Here is a 16409-nt window from a genome sequence, read left to right on the forward strand (position 1 = left end):
CAGGAATACACAGGATAATGTGCGTGAAATTACTCTCATCCTAAAGAGTTATTTGTTTCTTATACCCATAATAAATGCTATTAACTCTGGGTCCATTTGGGAGACAACCTATGAAGTAGTTGCTAGAAATTCTGCTGGACTTTCGACACTCACCCAACACCATACAGAACTTCAAGTTACAAAGTAAAGTCATTCGGACAACTTGGGTCAAGGCAAGAGCACCAGCAAAAGAAATTCCTGGTCGTGGTTTCCCACTCTCATTCCCTTTTAATCTCACAGCAAGTTATTTACAATTATTCTTTTCTATTTTCGCTCCTTCTTGGGTACCTATAACATTTCCTTAGCTCCAGACAATCTCAAGTAAAGGTAGGCTCGAAGGAGCAGTCACGACCCTTCACTCTGCTGCAAATTCTCCAACCTGCCAAAGAACATTTAGCATCTCGCCATATTTGGGCCCATGCATAATTTTTTGGCTCCTAGGGGACTTTCTTTTATGTGTTGGTATCTGCCATTATGGTTCTCCAGCTCTTTCTCGCCCTGAGTCTGGGTTTTCCCGGGGCCCTACACACCTAACTCAACTTGACAAAGCCACAGCCACCTTCACTGCCCAGGAAGTGACGAGAAGTGTCCCTGTCTCCAGTGCCAGGGGTACCATTATTTCCCACTGTTCCCTATGCCACCTGCAAAGTCCCCCCACCCCCACCCCCCAGAATTATCGACCGTCCTAAAGACCCAGGGGTGTTTCCGAGTCTTGTGGTTTAAAGGTTCAGCAGCCACCCTCTGCAGGGGCCGGGCTGCTGCCACTACCAGGGACGTGAGGAACAGTGGGGTTCTGCCCAGTGACTGTGGTTCTGAGTCTTCTCTGTCCAGTGAGAACCGCTCCTGCTGGGTCATTTGTCCTTTGCATGATGGCAGCATGTAATGACTGGACCATATTCCATCTTAAGTCGCACAGTCCTTTCTCTATTTTCTGATTGTTAGGTGTCACTTTTCTGTCTTTTTTTTTTTTTTTTACAAGGATAATCAATCTTTTGATGACTGTATTATACATACAGTTTTGTTTATATTTTGCATTATTCCTTTTTATTTTTTAAGATTTTTATTTTTTCTACTACAGTTGATTTACAGTGTTCCTTCAATTTCTCTGTACAGCAAACTGACCCAGTCATCCATCCATATATATATATATGTGTGTATATGCATACTTCTTTTTCTCACGTGATCCTCTGTCATGCTCCATCGCAAGTGACTAGATACAGTTCCCTGTGCTGCACAGCAGGATCTCATTGCTTACCCATTATTTAAAGGGACAGGTTTCTGAGAGCACAAATATGAGTTCAAAGGTTCTGAATGTTTTCAGTGTTTGTACACATTTTGCTGAATTCCTTCCCAGAAAAGTTGCCCCAACAGCTTATGAGAATGCCTCTCTCTGCCCGTTCACTCTTTTTTTTTTTTTTTTTTTTCCATTTCTTGGGCCATTCCTGTGGCATATGGAGGTCTAATCGGAGCCGTAGCCGCCAGCCTACGCCAGAGCCACAGCAACTCGGGATCCAAGCCGAGTCTGCGACCTACACCACAGCTCACGGCAACACCGGATCCTTAACCCACTGAGGAAGGCCAGGGATCAAACCGGCAACCTCATGGTTCCTAGTCAGATTCGTTAACCACTGAGCCACGACGGGAAGTCCAGCCCGCTCACTCTTAACAAGTGTCAAGATTGTTAAATATTTGTAATACGTGATTTGTGAAAAATGATGTCCTCGTGCTTTAATTTGCTCTTTGTTCATTACCAGTAAGGTTGACATATTTTTATATTTACTACCAAACGTATCTTATTTTTTATACATCTGTTACACAGATGTGCTTTTTCCATGGGTTGATAGTATTTTCCTCACCAACGTAGTGAGGTTATTAACCCTTTGTGACATATTTGTTATACATATTTTCAAAGTCATTATGTGAATTCTAATTTTGTTAGTTATGTATCTTGACCTGAAGAAATTTTAAATTGCTATATACGCACACCTTCTTTCCTATTGTGATTTACTTAGTAAAATACTCAAAATTCTATAATAAACTATACAGCAAGAGAATCTGAAAAAGAACAGATACAGGCATAACTGAATCACTTGGCTATACATCTGAAACTGATACAACGTTGCAAATCAACTTGACTCCAATATAAAATAAAAATCACAATAATAAAAAGAAAGTCTCTGCCCAGAATTTCCTTGCCCAGACATAAGTATTGCTTATGTTTTCTTATAATTTATCATGGTTTGGTTTCTTTATTTGATTCTTTCATCTTGATAAATGGTGTGAATAGAAGTGAAAATTGACATTTATCCACATCTATAAGTACTAGTTACTAAGACTGCATATTTCATAATCTGTATTTTCCACGATTGTAAACTATATTTTGATGAGCTCTGTTATAAAGTTATCATTACTTAAATTCTCCTACATGCTCGGAGGCACGGGTGAATACACAGGCACTTATTTTCTGAAAAAGACACACACAGGAAGGTTCCTGGCAGCTCCCTGTGCAGGGAGAGGACGTGGTGTCTGGGGGGGGTGGGGGGGGGTTCAGAGGAGGCCCTTCTGTGGGGGCACCCGTGGGAGGGGGCGGGGTAGGGACTCCAGAGTCCTGATCCTCATCCTACAACCAGTGACTTGCCTGAAGCAAGTCAGAATCCCGTTTCTCAGTTTCCAGTCTCCACGGCGCAGGCATTCTGTGCGCAGGCGCCAGGCTACCCCAGGGCACAGCAACTCCATCACCTGCTGAGCAGAGCAAGATAGCACATGTCTTTAGGGGTCCGCGGGAGGCTCAGCTTGGCCAGACCACTGGGGGACAGGTGAGTGGAGTCTCTGCCGCCTGAACCTGGTGGCCCTGTTCCTGCCAGCAGCAGGGAGTGGCAGCCCGGTGGGCGATTTCCTGGTCCCTGTGGCCACTGGCACTCGCTGCCCATGGCCCACCAACCTGGAGCTTTGGGGAAGAGCTGGATGCGGCCCGGATCTCCATCACCACCACCGTCTGATGAGCAGCGTCCCCAAGGCGCTTCCAACACAGCAGATGCTGACAGCCGTCTGTTCGGTTCACTGGGCCTTTGCTGCTTCTGCCTGCAGGAGCCCGGGCTCCTGAAACCGAGAGAAAGGACCTCAAACTGAGTCAGGGAAACCCAGGGCCTGGGAGGGATGGTCCTAGATACGGCACGTGTCGTTATTCGCGTAGTATAGGCAGTGAAACTGGAGCAGGAGCAGGGCTTCACCTAATAAAGAGGAGAGGGGAGATTAGGGGCCAGGCTGAGCTTCCCCTGAGGCTGTGTGGTGCCCACGGAGGCGGGCTCAGGATCCCGGCGGCCTGCTGGTTAGGAATGTGGTCAGTTACTTCCGTTTTCACATTCCCACCACTGGCTAAGGGAGAAGTAGAATAAAGGGCCTACTTTGCGCAGTGCCCCCAGCTGCGGGGAGGAGGGGTGTGACCACGCAGCCCCAGGGGTCCTGCCTTCAGATGGAAAACTCCTCATAGTCACCCTTCGAGGATTAGCCTTTTCTTAGGTACCAGCCACCCAGGCTGGGGTCCTGGGCACCCCCTCTTCTTTCCTGCTGGAGAAGTTCTGGGTGAGGAAGCTCAGAGGGAGATGAGAAGGGCAGGGGAGGTCACTAGCAGGCCTGAGCCCACCTGTCGCCCTTTTTAAAGAACCGAGTTTGGTTTGGGAAGTGCTCCGAGGTTCAGAGAATGATCTGAATACTCTTAAGCCAGCAGAGCGGCACACAGACCCCCCGGGGACCCAGAACTGAGACGACCTCTCAGAAGCTCCCATCCACAGGTCGTTGGCTATTTGGAAGCTTCCAGTCAGCACTGGACGAGAGGGGCTCCAGGGATGCCAGTCTGGTACCTTGAGTCCAGTGGCAGACACAGAACTGAACTGTCCTCAGGACGACACCCTGAATGTGCCCTGGCCCCAAACCCTGGGCTCAGTGTGGTGCTTCCAGGGTGACGCTAAAAAGGCTTCCTGGAAGTACCTGGCTGCAAATTTACCAAAAAAAATGAGCCAGGTACAAATGTTTTTGAGCGCTTGTTCTTTGCCTGTAAATCTTTGGAACCGCTGTCAGGTATTTTGCCTCGGGCTATTTGGTAGAACCGGCAGAGGTTGCCATGAGATCCGGGTAGAGCCCCAAACGGGGGAGGGGATCCACCAGGCAGAAAAGTGGGCCGAAGAGTAAAGAGAGAGGACACAACCCCTTTGCACTGAAACCACATCAGCTAAAGACAAGAAAGGGATTCTAGCATCATTGACGGCGTGGCGCTCCCCTTGGGGTGGGGGTGGGGGCCCCAGCCTTAGCGTGACTGTCGAGGCCGCCCTTCCCAAGCCCTCTGCAGACACCTCTGCCGGCTGCTGGGTGGCTCCTGTTTGCTGCTGTTGAGCCTCCCAGCCTTCCTGGCAGCGCAGGTGCTGGCATCCATGACAGGCTACGCATTCCCCATCTCGCTTCCTTTCTTGGCAACTCTGGGGGAAGCACAAGAGCACCGGCTGAAGGTGCTAAGACATCCCCGCTCTCCTCTGGAGCCCAACGTGGGGGAGTCACAGAGAGCCCGCCGTGGGGTGTGACCACCAAGGAGTGGGCATCTGCTCTTTAGCTGTTGCACCTTTGGAACCCCTGGGCACCCAGAGGTGGCAGGTGTGTGTTGATCGTGGCAGAACTGCCCTACGGCTTCTGCACCTCCTGCTTCTGGGTTGGTCTTGAGCCAGTGCAAGACCCCTGCTCTGGATGCGTCTGTGCAATGCCTCCCATCTGGGCTTTTCTGATACTAAAGACACAAGGAAATGGCTTCTCAGCACTCAGGCTTATACTACCTGGGAGTCCTGGGGAGCTCGCGGGTCACACAGCAGCCCTGAAACGATGCAGGGGAAGAGCAGACGCGCCGAGCACCCCCTTCTATAGTGCAGCCTAGACGGGGGATGCTGGTGGGCTGATTCAGTGTGACTTGCGTCCTTGGGAAGAGAAGAGAGGCAGAGACGGACACAAGCGGAGGGAGAATGGTGTCAAGGGACCCGGGGAGGAGCCGCCTGGGGATGGAGGCAGAGTTACATGCCCAGCACCGGGGTGGCCAGCCGTGCCAGAAGCAAGAGAAAGGCAAGGAACAGATTCTCCCCTGGCGCCTTCATGGAGAGCAGGGCCCTGCGGAGGCCGAGACTCCAGACTTCTGGTCTCCAGAACTGGGACAATAAACTTCTGTTGCCCAAAACCACCCGTTTATGGTCCTTTGCTCCAGAAGCCCTAGGAAACTACTACAATGAGCCTAAAACATATTGTAATTCCGGATAATTAAATGCAATAAAAGACCACTAGGCTTATTTCAAAAGAACTTAAAGAGCTAGCTGGACAAATTTCCCACTGGCCAAAAGGGTGCAATTTGAGTTTCAATTAGGGTTGCAATGGCCAAGACTGACAAATATCCCACTGGCTTAAACCGTTGTGATTATGATGATATTTAAAAAAAGACAAAAACAAATTGGTCACATTTTGAGAAGCATGAATAATGAATCCTTTTTTTTTTTTTTTTTTGGCTGCACCTGTGGCATGCAGAAATTCCCAGGCCGTGGACTGAACCTGTGCCACAGCAGCAACTCGAGCCTCAGCAGCGACAAAGCCAGATTCTTAAATGCTCCGTCACCAGGGAACTCCATGAGTCCATTATTTTGAAACCTCAGTAAATAAAAGGAAAAAATCAAGCCCTTTTTATGCCTATCCTACATCAACTGTATACATTTAACTAAAGATTAGGCGAGGGGAAAGCCTTATAAACTCCAAGCTAATAAATGAAACAAAATGATAACACTAGAATGTAACTATTTTTCCATCACTATTGAATCATCCATGGATGGAGGCACCAAAAATGGACAAAAAACAGGCATAAATTACCTCCTGTTGACAGAACACAGTGTGGTCTTGCAGAATCGGACTGAACCTCTGAACCTGATCCAGCTGCCCAGAGCAGGGGCAAGATAACTGCTGTATGCAGTTGGCAGCCATGAGATCTAGTCCTCGGGAAACACTGCAGGACAGATGGCCCACATTCTTCAACAGATAAACCATAAGCTGGGGGGGGGGTGACTGTGGATTTAAAATGTATCAAGTTCAAGTACAATGATAAGGAAAAGCCAGGAAGTGACGTGCAGCAAAGGCAGGATAGCGGTGGCTTTGGAGGGACAGGATCCTGGGACGGGGATAAGGACACAGCCAGGGCTTCTAGGGAGGCTGGCATCATTCAACATGTTGACCTGGCTGCAGGTTCAAATTCACTGGCCTTGTAGCAGTGGCCGTAGTGTGCCAGGGTCCCTGTGTCCTAGGAGCCTGCCCAGAGGATGTGCCTGTTTCCTTTTCAGTGTTTGCAAGCTGGTGGCAACTCACAGCCCTTTCTCTGGGTGTCCCCACCATCTTCGGTCACTGGATAGGGTTTCCCTCTCCGTGGTGGGACATCTGTAGACACACGCAGACTTTTCCACGGGGGCAAGGAAAATGGTCTGACTATTGGGAGCAGCGAACACGGGTCACGAGCTTGCGCAGCAGGGTGATGGCAGGGCAGCAATCTCTGTGCTGACTTGTCCCATGATGCCCTCATCAGGGACTTGATGCTAAGGAGTGGGAAAGGGAGTATGCAGGACCTCTGTGTAAGCAGAGGGGAATTTCTGGAGGATGCCAAGGAAATGAAAAACAGTGGTAGTAAATGTGATATCTAAGGGCTTCCAGTGGAGACGTGAGTTTCTACAGACAGTGGACCCCAAGGCTTCAGGAATGAGTGAGAAATAGGAGGTATGCATGTCAAGACGCCTTGGCTGGCAACGGACCCACCCTAAGCTGAGATCACTGCGATGGAGTATTGAATCAAACTTCCCTCCTGCCTCAGAGATTCAGGTCAACAGGGCAGGAGTGCCCTCGCCACAAATGGGAAAACCACAGACCTGCAGAAGGTCCCTTCTGAGATCCTTTGCCCACTGCTCACCGCCAGCCAAGGTTGAGAAGAGAAGGTCAAGGAGCACGATCACCGAGCTCACCCTCCTTGAAGGGAGGGTGAGTCTCCTTTGGATCTTACGCATTTGTGGCCAAGTCAAGCGATGCAAAGCCCAGGAGAATCTTTGAGCAAAAAAGACCTACTTTCAAGAAGCGGAGACATCCTCTAAAACCTCACAGGACCTGCACTGTGGCAGGTGGGTGCCTCCCAAGGGTCTGACCCGTGCCCCTGGAACTGGTGGGTGTATCTGGACCAAGAGACTGTCCTTGACTCTTACCTGGAGAAGCGGGAAGGCTGGAGTAGCCCCCAGGTTCAGGGCCAAAAGACAGGACAGCAGAGGGAGATATGGGCTCTTCTTGAACTGAGGGAACAAGGCACAAGTGTGCCAAGGGTTCCCACGGGGCAGCAGGTCCCAGAAAAGTCACCGAGCTGGACGGAGCTCGGCTCAGAGATTTCTCCCAAGAACCGCAGGGCGAGAACTGTCCTCAGCAGAGGATGGGACCCCGACTCCAGAATGTAGCCACGCCCAGCGTCTGGCCGGGTGCAAACAAGGAATCAACAGTCAGACCATGCAGTTGTTGTTGAAGGGGGACTCTCTCCCTTCCCCTCTGCAGAAGGCAGCCCATCCAGGGAAAGCCCACCACCGAGAAAGAAAGGGCAAATGCCTTCTCCCCTCTCAGGCTGCTTCCCGAATTTCAGGGAATCCTGAGCTGCAAAGAAGAGCTCCTTGACCAGGAAGTGAGAGTGAGGGTTTGATTTGGATCAGAGCAGAATGTTGAATGTCTGAGAAAGCGAGTGTAAATGACTGGGGGTGAGAAAAGGCACAGGACCTGCTTGAGTATCTCTAGGAGGCAGAAACGTGAAAAGAGGTAGAGGTGTCTGAAGGCAGTGGTGCCCACTGGCTGCACAGAGCTAATTAGAAAAGAATTAGTGACCAACGGCACTAAATCCGGTCTGAATGCACATTTGGACCTGGAGCTTAACGCTGAAATGGTGTAACGTGATTTGCACACACACCCCCTCTCCTCCCACTTCTCAACGTGTTTCTGTTTCACTTCCCTGTTGGCTCTGTTGTCTCTAGCTACAAACAGACTCTCTATGTGGTGGGAAGAGTGGCCACGTCTTTACAGCTATTGGTCCAAAGGCAGAAAGGGTAGCTGGTTGGCACAGAAGGACTCGAACTGGTCCTGCTGGGTGTCGTTTCCACCCCTTGAACCCATCGCTGCACAGGGTGAATGGGACACTGGGATTGCCAGACTGAGCCAGGCGCCCGTCTTGTGGCTGGGGACGTGGGTCCTGAGGGAACCATCTAGCCGGAGTCACATGGATGGGGGAGCGAACACTCTCAGTGGAAAGGAAATCACGCACTGGAGAGTTACGGAAGCACAGAGGCCCCCCAGCAGCCATCAAGCGAGAGCAGAGCACACGAGGCTCTGGCGTCACCTTCAGAAATGATGGTAGGACTTTCACATGTTAGCATCCACTTTACTGCCATCTTAGGTGGAGCAGAAATGGGGTCCTGTCTCCTCTCCAGTCTCTGCTCCTTGGTGTCTGTAGTTTTGAGATGCTCAGTGGAAGGACAGAGGTACTGAAGTTATGCAAACATGTTCAAAATAGGCGCATTGCTGAGAAGAACAGTGGATGGAAGGCAAATGACAGACACAGTGAGCTGTGCTGGAAATTCCATCCCACTCTGTCCCAAGCAGCTTCCTGAACACAAAATCACACATTCACATGGCCCAAACAGCAGCTTTTCCCACATACAACTGATACTATCTTTCAATGTGTGACAACCAGGGGGATACAAGGGACTGCATTGTCCATAAATTGTCACCAGCATCTAGTAAATGTTTTAATGCAAATTGCTACAAGGAATTTCATTTCCCCCACACTCATCCTCCTCCAAGGGTCGCCAGGTGACTGCACCTGCTTATCTTACTAAAAGACACAAAGATAGTTGTACTGTTTTTTTTTTAATGATGTATTTTAGTGGGAAAAGCGACTAGGTTAGAGTAGACCACGTAGGTAACATGCTTCCTTCTCATTCTAAGGTTGTTTGATTCTTAAATGTGTTCCATAAAGCAAACTGTGCTAAATAACCACTAATGGACACCTTAACAGACACGTTAGAGGAACTGAATTTCAAAGTTGTTTCCAGCAGGATGGACTTTTTTTTCTTTTTATGGCCACACCTGCAGCATATGGAATTTCCCAGGCTCGGGGTTGAATCAGAGCTGCAGCCACAGGCTTATGCCACAGCCACAGCAACACCAGATTCCAGCTGCATCTGCAACCTACATCTAAGCTTTGCAGCAATGCAGGATCCTTAGCAAGGCCAGGGATCGAACCCCCATCCTCACGGACACTATGTTGGGTTTTTAACCCACTGAGCCACAATGGGAACTGCATGATGGACGGTTGAGTCAAGTAAGTTATAGATACAGTAGCAACACTAGACCAACGGACCACCCGAATTCTGCTTCTCCTTTTACAATTTAATAACTATTTAATTATGGCCATCACACCCTAAAAATTTCCCACCTAAACACATATGGTGTCTGGCTGGATGCTTGCTGAGGCTCCTTGCTGCTCTAAAAAATTACATTCTTCTACCATGTTTAAACCCAGAGCCCTAATTTTGTAAGCAATACAACTTTGGGGCTGTATTAGTTCAACTCCTCAATTTATTGGGCAGCAATTGGAAAATGGAGACCAGCTTTAGTGGGAGCCAGAATGCAGTGCTTCTACACTTGTGCATCATGTCTCAGCTCTCCCCCAAGCTTCTCCCTGGATACAGATTTGAATTCCAAGGTCAACTTATTAACATCCCTCCCTTGCAAGTACCCCCAGCTGCCGTGCCCCCCACCAGCTGTCACACATCCTCTTGTCCCTAATGCAACTCTCCCCCACTGGGGGCTGCTGCACCAGGCAGCTGAGGGCAGCAAGAGAAGACACACCCCAAGGACCCATCTTCTGGGAAATTCACAAACACAGGCTGCCAATGGGCGCAGGGCGGCAGACCCAGCCCCTCCTCCCCCAGAGTCATGCTCAGCTGATGTGTGTTTCCCAGGGCTGTTGTGACAAAACACTACACACTGGGGGAATTAAGACAACCGAAATTTACTCTCTCACAGTTCAAAGGATGATGGACTAGAACCAAGGGGTTGGCACGGCCATGCTCCTTCTGAAGGCTCCAGAGAACCATCCTTCGTGGCTTCTTCCCAGCTGTTGGGGGGTGGGAGTGGAGGCGGGGCATCCATCCTAGATAAAGATGTGGCAGTCCAGTCTCTGCCTCCATCTTCCCCTGGCCTTTTCCCTGGGGGGGTGTCTCTTCTTGTAAGGTCACCAGTCACACCCTAGTGACTTCACCTTAACCTGGTCACATCCGCAAAGACTCTATCCAAGTAAGGTCACGTTCATAGGACTGGGGGGTGGCACCTTCACCTCTCTTTGGGGTCGCAGTTCAACCCACCACAGACAAGCTGTGCCTTTCTGTTCCCGCTGCCCAGAGGGCTTCCTCTCAGACGCCCCTCGGCTTGCTGTTTCACTCTGGGGAGAAAGGATGGAGCGCTTTCCGAAGTCGAGCCAGGACCTCCATCCAGCACTTGGCACCGTGAACTTGCCCTGGACGTCCTCCTGTCTCCCTCACGGCTTCGCCCACGTGTCCCTTAAATTCTCTCTCCCCTTCTACTTTATTTGTTATAACAAAGGCCCCTTTGTAAGTTGCCCAAAGTAGGTCTATGTATCACTTCTACTGATCGTAGTGCATTTCCCACCGTTAGAATAGAAAGTCCACACGTGGGGTTCCCTGACGTGGTAATTATCTGGAACTTTGTGGGTCTTCAAACACTGTTTCCATTCTGTGTTTGTGACAACTCCTCCCCAACATTTTTTAGGGTTAATCAAGTATTTTGGAGGATATGCCCCCTTGGAAAAAAAAAAATGACTTTCGATGTTTGTTCAAAGGATGTAATGAGCCACAAATTAGGTACAGCGACTAAATAGGCCAGTAAAAGATTTAATATAAAACAAATGTTGAGAGGCCAACATTTGTTTTGGGACTATATTATTTTGGTCAAAAGTAAAAGAGTCGATGCATTTTGTTTAGAAACTTTGTAGGAAAACGTGGGGCTGCTGAAAGGTTTACAAACTCGTCTCTTCCGTGACTGGGGACAACACTTAAGGTTGAAGGGTTATTGCTGTTGGTGTCACTTCAGTTGGGGCGAGTCTTGTGGTGCGTACTTCCTGAGTATGCATAGAATATTTCTGCATCTCAAGACACTTCCTTTTTTTTTTTTTTGTCTTTTTGTCTTTTGTAGGGTTGCACCCATGGTATATGGAGGTTCCCAGGCTAGGGGTCTAATCAGAGCTGTAGCCACCAGCCTACACCACAGCCACAGCCAAGAGGGATCTGAGCTGCCTCTGCAACCTACACCAGGGCTCATGGCAACACGGATCCTGAACCCACTGAGCGAGGCCAGGGATTGAACCCCCAACCTCATGGTTCCTAGTCAGATTCATTTCCGCGGCACCACAACGGGAACTCCTCAAAACACTTTCTTGAAGCCTTTATTGTTTAGCCCAAGTTTCATTGAGACAAGATTCCTGTTTATTAAAACCATTGTTAAGAAAATGTCTGCAGCTCGTTTAATTATAGGAAGTGTCAGTAAAAACGTGTTGATCGATCTGCAAAGAGCAAATAGGGATTGGAAAAAGGATCAGTTATATCGCACAGAAATAATTCCAGCATCCGTAGATTCCTGCAGGGAACTTTTGCCTCTCGTGGGCTATTTGAAGTAAAGAACCAATTTAATAAGAAGGTGGTTAAAAAGAATTAGGAATGACGATATCTTTTAAACAACATTCCATACGCAAAAAATCTTTCATAACGGGGGGATTCATATAAAGTCATTAAGATGATCCGCTTTGGAATGGCTTAACATTATTTGTCGTGATGATACTATGTGAGTGAACTTTTCAACACAGAACACCATATGAATGCGTTCACGTAAAGAGCAGCGTTGGAAAGAAAGGAGAGGCTTGATTAGACAAAATGCCAGCCTAATGCAACACTGAGAAGGGTGAACCGACCCCTCGGTAAGGTCACACCTTAAAATCCACACGTGGGATTTCTTGTCAAATAACAGGGCACGTAGAAAGACTCAGCCTCTATTGACCTTGGAACGCCGCTTCAATTCAAGCATTTACACCCCTTGATAAATCATACAGTAGCCTCCGTGAAAAGAAGTCATCATTTTGTTTATTCTTGGGAAGCCAGCTTATCCACAAAAATACATGGCCTCCTGCATTTCTTATCTGCAACATCCTGCAGTCACATGGCATCAAAACCTGAGCTCCTCATTAGCCAGTGACAGGGTCACCAACATGGTTATTGCTTATTTCCTGCCTTGTGCACAGACCCAGAATCCATCCTTGCACCTAACTGAGTGAACAGATGCTTGTGGAATAAACAGGTAAGGTCTCCTCACCTGATGCTCCGGTGACCAGTGACTGCACCGTGGAAGACAAAGCCTACACGAGTCATTTCCCAACACGTGGTCTGAACGTGGGTGTTTAGGGCCTGGGGTAATTTGCCAGGGCTCAGTAGTGCACATCTTTCCAGCTCTGTGACCTTGAGCGAGTTAATTAATCTCTCACGGCCTCCGTGCCTTCACGTGTAAGATCAGTGTACTAACAAGGTACACTTACAACGTCAAGTGCATGGTTAGCACAGTGCTTAGCGCCTGAGAGTCCTAGCCCTGAGGATTTTATAGACCGAATAAATTCCATTTCTCACGCATATATGCCAGTCATTGCAGCGCTCTGAGGCGCTATCATGATTGCTATGCTGCCCAGTCCCTTAATAGAAGTCCTGATGATTTATATGCATATCGGTCCTTTTCACTGGCAGGGAATGAAGGTAAATCTATGACTGCAGGGTGGTCTATATGGTTTGTAAAATGTTATAAACTATAATATTACACATGTGCAAAGTTCAAAAAAAAAAATCACAATTCTACGTGACATTCTAAACCCGTGAACTTGACCTGCTGCCCAGAGGAGCTGAATGAGGCTAAGCTCAAGGCGGAGGCATTCGTCAGAGGAAAGTCTGTTTCCCTCTCTTGTGGTGTCTTCCTTGACCTCTCAAAACGGAGAAGCCGATGGCGATGATTTTGGTGTTCTTACCGTGAGAACCCAGCGGGGACCCGACTGTGTCCATTTTCAGATGAAAACTTGAAAACAAACGGAGTTGGTCATATTTCCTTGTAGTAAGTATATCATGGGGTTCATGTGAGAACACTGTTTTGTTGAGGTCTGAAAAGGATGTGTTAGATCGGTATTTTGATAATTGGGTCCATATGGATCAAATGAGGTTTGTCAGCATTGGAAAGCAATTTCACACGTTGATTTTGTTTGGATGTAACCTATTATGATTGTCTGAGCCTGGTTTCGACACTTAGGATGTTTTTATCAGTAACACTATTTTTTTTCAAGAAATCTCCCCCCATGACTTCATTAATTGCAGCCTGAGCTTCTAATAAGGCAGCAGACAAGGCCCAAGTCAAACCCAATTGAAGCCTACTTGTCAACAAACATTTTCATTATTGCCAGAGCTCAATTGCTATAACACGACTGAAAAGCTCATAAATTACTTGAAACTGTGTGTTCTGCACTTTCCCCGAGAAATCTCCATGGAAAGCCACAAAAACCATGCGTAGCTTTTGATGAATTATGCTGCTCTCGTTCCTAATATAAGGTTGAGTTTCTCATTATTAAATGGTCATGTGCCAAGATAGTCGGTGGCCTAATGGTCCATTAATTCCAAATGGATTTCAAAGACCAGGATTAGTTATTGCCCCTTACTTTCAATTCTTTAATAATAAGGTACGTAAATCCCTGAGAAAATTTTACATGTGCTTCATTGTTAATCAGGCTTTGAGAATTACAAAATACGGTGTTCCAATTTTTTTTTTTTAACCACTGAACCTATTTCAGAGCAATCAAACAATCATGAGCAGGGATAGAGTTAGAAATGAACAGTGGCAAAATATGACAGAAATGAGCTTATCTACCAAACAGAGACAGACTCGGACGGAGAGAGCAGAGTTGTGGTTGCTAAGGAAGGGGGAGGGAGGGATTGGAAGTTTGGGATTAGTCGGCGCGAACTATTATACATGGAAAGGATAAACAGCCAAGCCCGACAGTCGAGCCCTGAGAACCAAGTACACTCTCCTGTGATAAACCACAACGGGAAAGAATGGAGACATACGTATAACGGAATCGCTCTGCTGTGGAGCAGAAATTGCTACAGTGCGAATCAGCTCTACTTCAAGAAAATGCATTTAAAAATTAGAAATTAACAGGGCTGTGCCAACGTGTCGAAAATGCGGTCTCGTCACAGCACCGTTGACATGATTTCGTGGTGCTCCATGCGTCAGATTTGTGATTGTCTGTCCCCGAGGGAGAAGCCCCCGTACACATTTCCCACTGCAGGCAGTCGTCTTATAAATAACGTGATGATGGTACAGAAATGTTTTCCATAGGAGTCGCATTTGGGAAAACACTTGAAAATTTCTTGTTGGGTTTTCCCGGTGCCCTGGGATATTAGTCATGTTGCAGGGACTTCAGTGCCAGCTGGGAAAAGTACCTAGGTTTCCTCCACCTCCAATCAAACTGACAGAGGAGGAGTTTCGACCCTCACCCACCCACAGCCCCCCAGGAGCCCAGAGAGCACACCCTCTGATGAGCTGTTATCACAGCAGGGACTTGTGTGGGACTCTGAAAAGTACCTAGAAAGCCATGGGTTTTAAAGGCGGAAAGAGGGTGATTTTGTCTTCTAAGGTAATCTTGGTTGAAAAAGAAAAATATCCCTCTCAATAGGCCTGTCATGCACAGCTGTAGACACAGATCCTGAATGCAGAACAGCAAAAGATGGGTTAAGATTCTGGGCGTTCTGGTCCCATGGCTGACGGGTACCAAGAGCCTGGATGTGGGACTGGGTGGCGTGAGGCAGGGAGAAGGGCTGGGGGCCTCTTGGCTTCTCCAGGCTCTGAGCTGTTTCCTCTTCTAGTTCCCCCAGAGCATGGCTCACTGCCACCAGCTGGGCTGGGTTGTGGCGGTGGGGTACCCAGGAGGATGGGAGGGACGGGAGAGATTCTGGGGGCTCTTTTATTAAACTTTTCATAGATTAACAAGTAGCTGCAAATGTCATGCAGACTCTGACACCCACGGGCCAGTGTCCCTCTGGTTCCATGCCATATCACAACCAGGAAAGGTACGTTGCTAATTACTCGATGTGTCTTTCCATCATAGGCGTAGGTTTCTGTATAGGACTATTTCCTCTCCAGAAAGTTCTCCGACTGCCCCTTCTTACCATCACTCAGAGGGCTGTGGCAGGAAGAGAGGTGGTGGCGGTGGTGGTGGGGGGAACAGAGGTGAGAAGGAGCCCCAGAGACTGCCCCTCTTTCAGCTGCAATAGTTTTTACACGGCCATGGCACCTGCCTCTGACAAGCCACAGCCCCATGACTAAATGTAAACTCTGTGCTTACCCTGTGAGAGACAAGGAAGAGCCTAGAAAAGGTTCCTTTTGCTGGACACAATCAGACAGTGTTACCGGAGAGAAATACTGGGAAGTGTGTTGACATGAAGAATAGTACTTTGATTATGAGAAGATTCCAGGGTACCGCCAGGAGAGGCAGGTGACGGCACTGGGGGAGGAGACTGGTTAATGATGTACATTGTTGTTTGTTGTGCCCAGGCCCCAAAAAGTGTGCACATGAACACACACACATGCCTACACGCAAAACAAGAGTAAATTACTTGCATTGCTATCTGCATAAGTGCCAAACCACCTGTTTGTCCAGCGTCACTAAATGACGTTTCCCCTCGTGAGACTACATGGCTAAGATGAGTAGGTAAAGGTGAACCCTTCAACTCCAGGTGCATTCATTTGGCCACTTCATGGAAAGTTTTCCGAACTGAAGTGCAGATCTCTCTGCTTCTTAAACGTAACGCACGCTTCTTGTTGACACACTATGTGCTGGAAAGAGCATCACTCCACTGTGTTTCAAAGGAGCTGGGTTCTGGGAGCTCCTCTGTGTCCATTGAACTGAAATGCTGAAGAGCCAAAGAGAGCTTAGCAATTTCCTTGCTCCCAAAGGTTGCTGTTTTGATCTAGAACTGTAATAGGGAAGAACAAATCTGACCCCACATTGGATCTGTTCTGTTTCCTTTACCTTTAAATTTTGTACTCTACCACTTGGCATTACTGTGACTGTGGTGTAGGCTAGCAGATGCAGCTCCAATTCGATCCCCAGTCTGGGAACTTCCCTAGTCTGGGTAGGGAGCCCAGAGTGGTTCATTCTAGACAGTTCTAGGTGGTTCTGTTAC

Source organism: Sus scrofa, chromosome 11 (genome assembly GCF_054392235.1).
Source record: "Sus scrofa isolate SSC_HxYL_T2T_F1_AM1 chromosome 11, Sscrofa_HxYL_maternal_Yorkshire_Landrace_v2.0, whole genome shotgun sequence".
NCBI classification, from domain to species: domain Eukaryota; kingdom Metazoa; phylum Chordata; class Mammalia; order Artiodactyla; family Suidae; genus Sus; species Sus scrofa.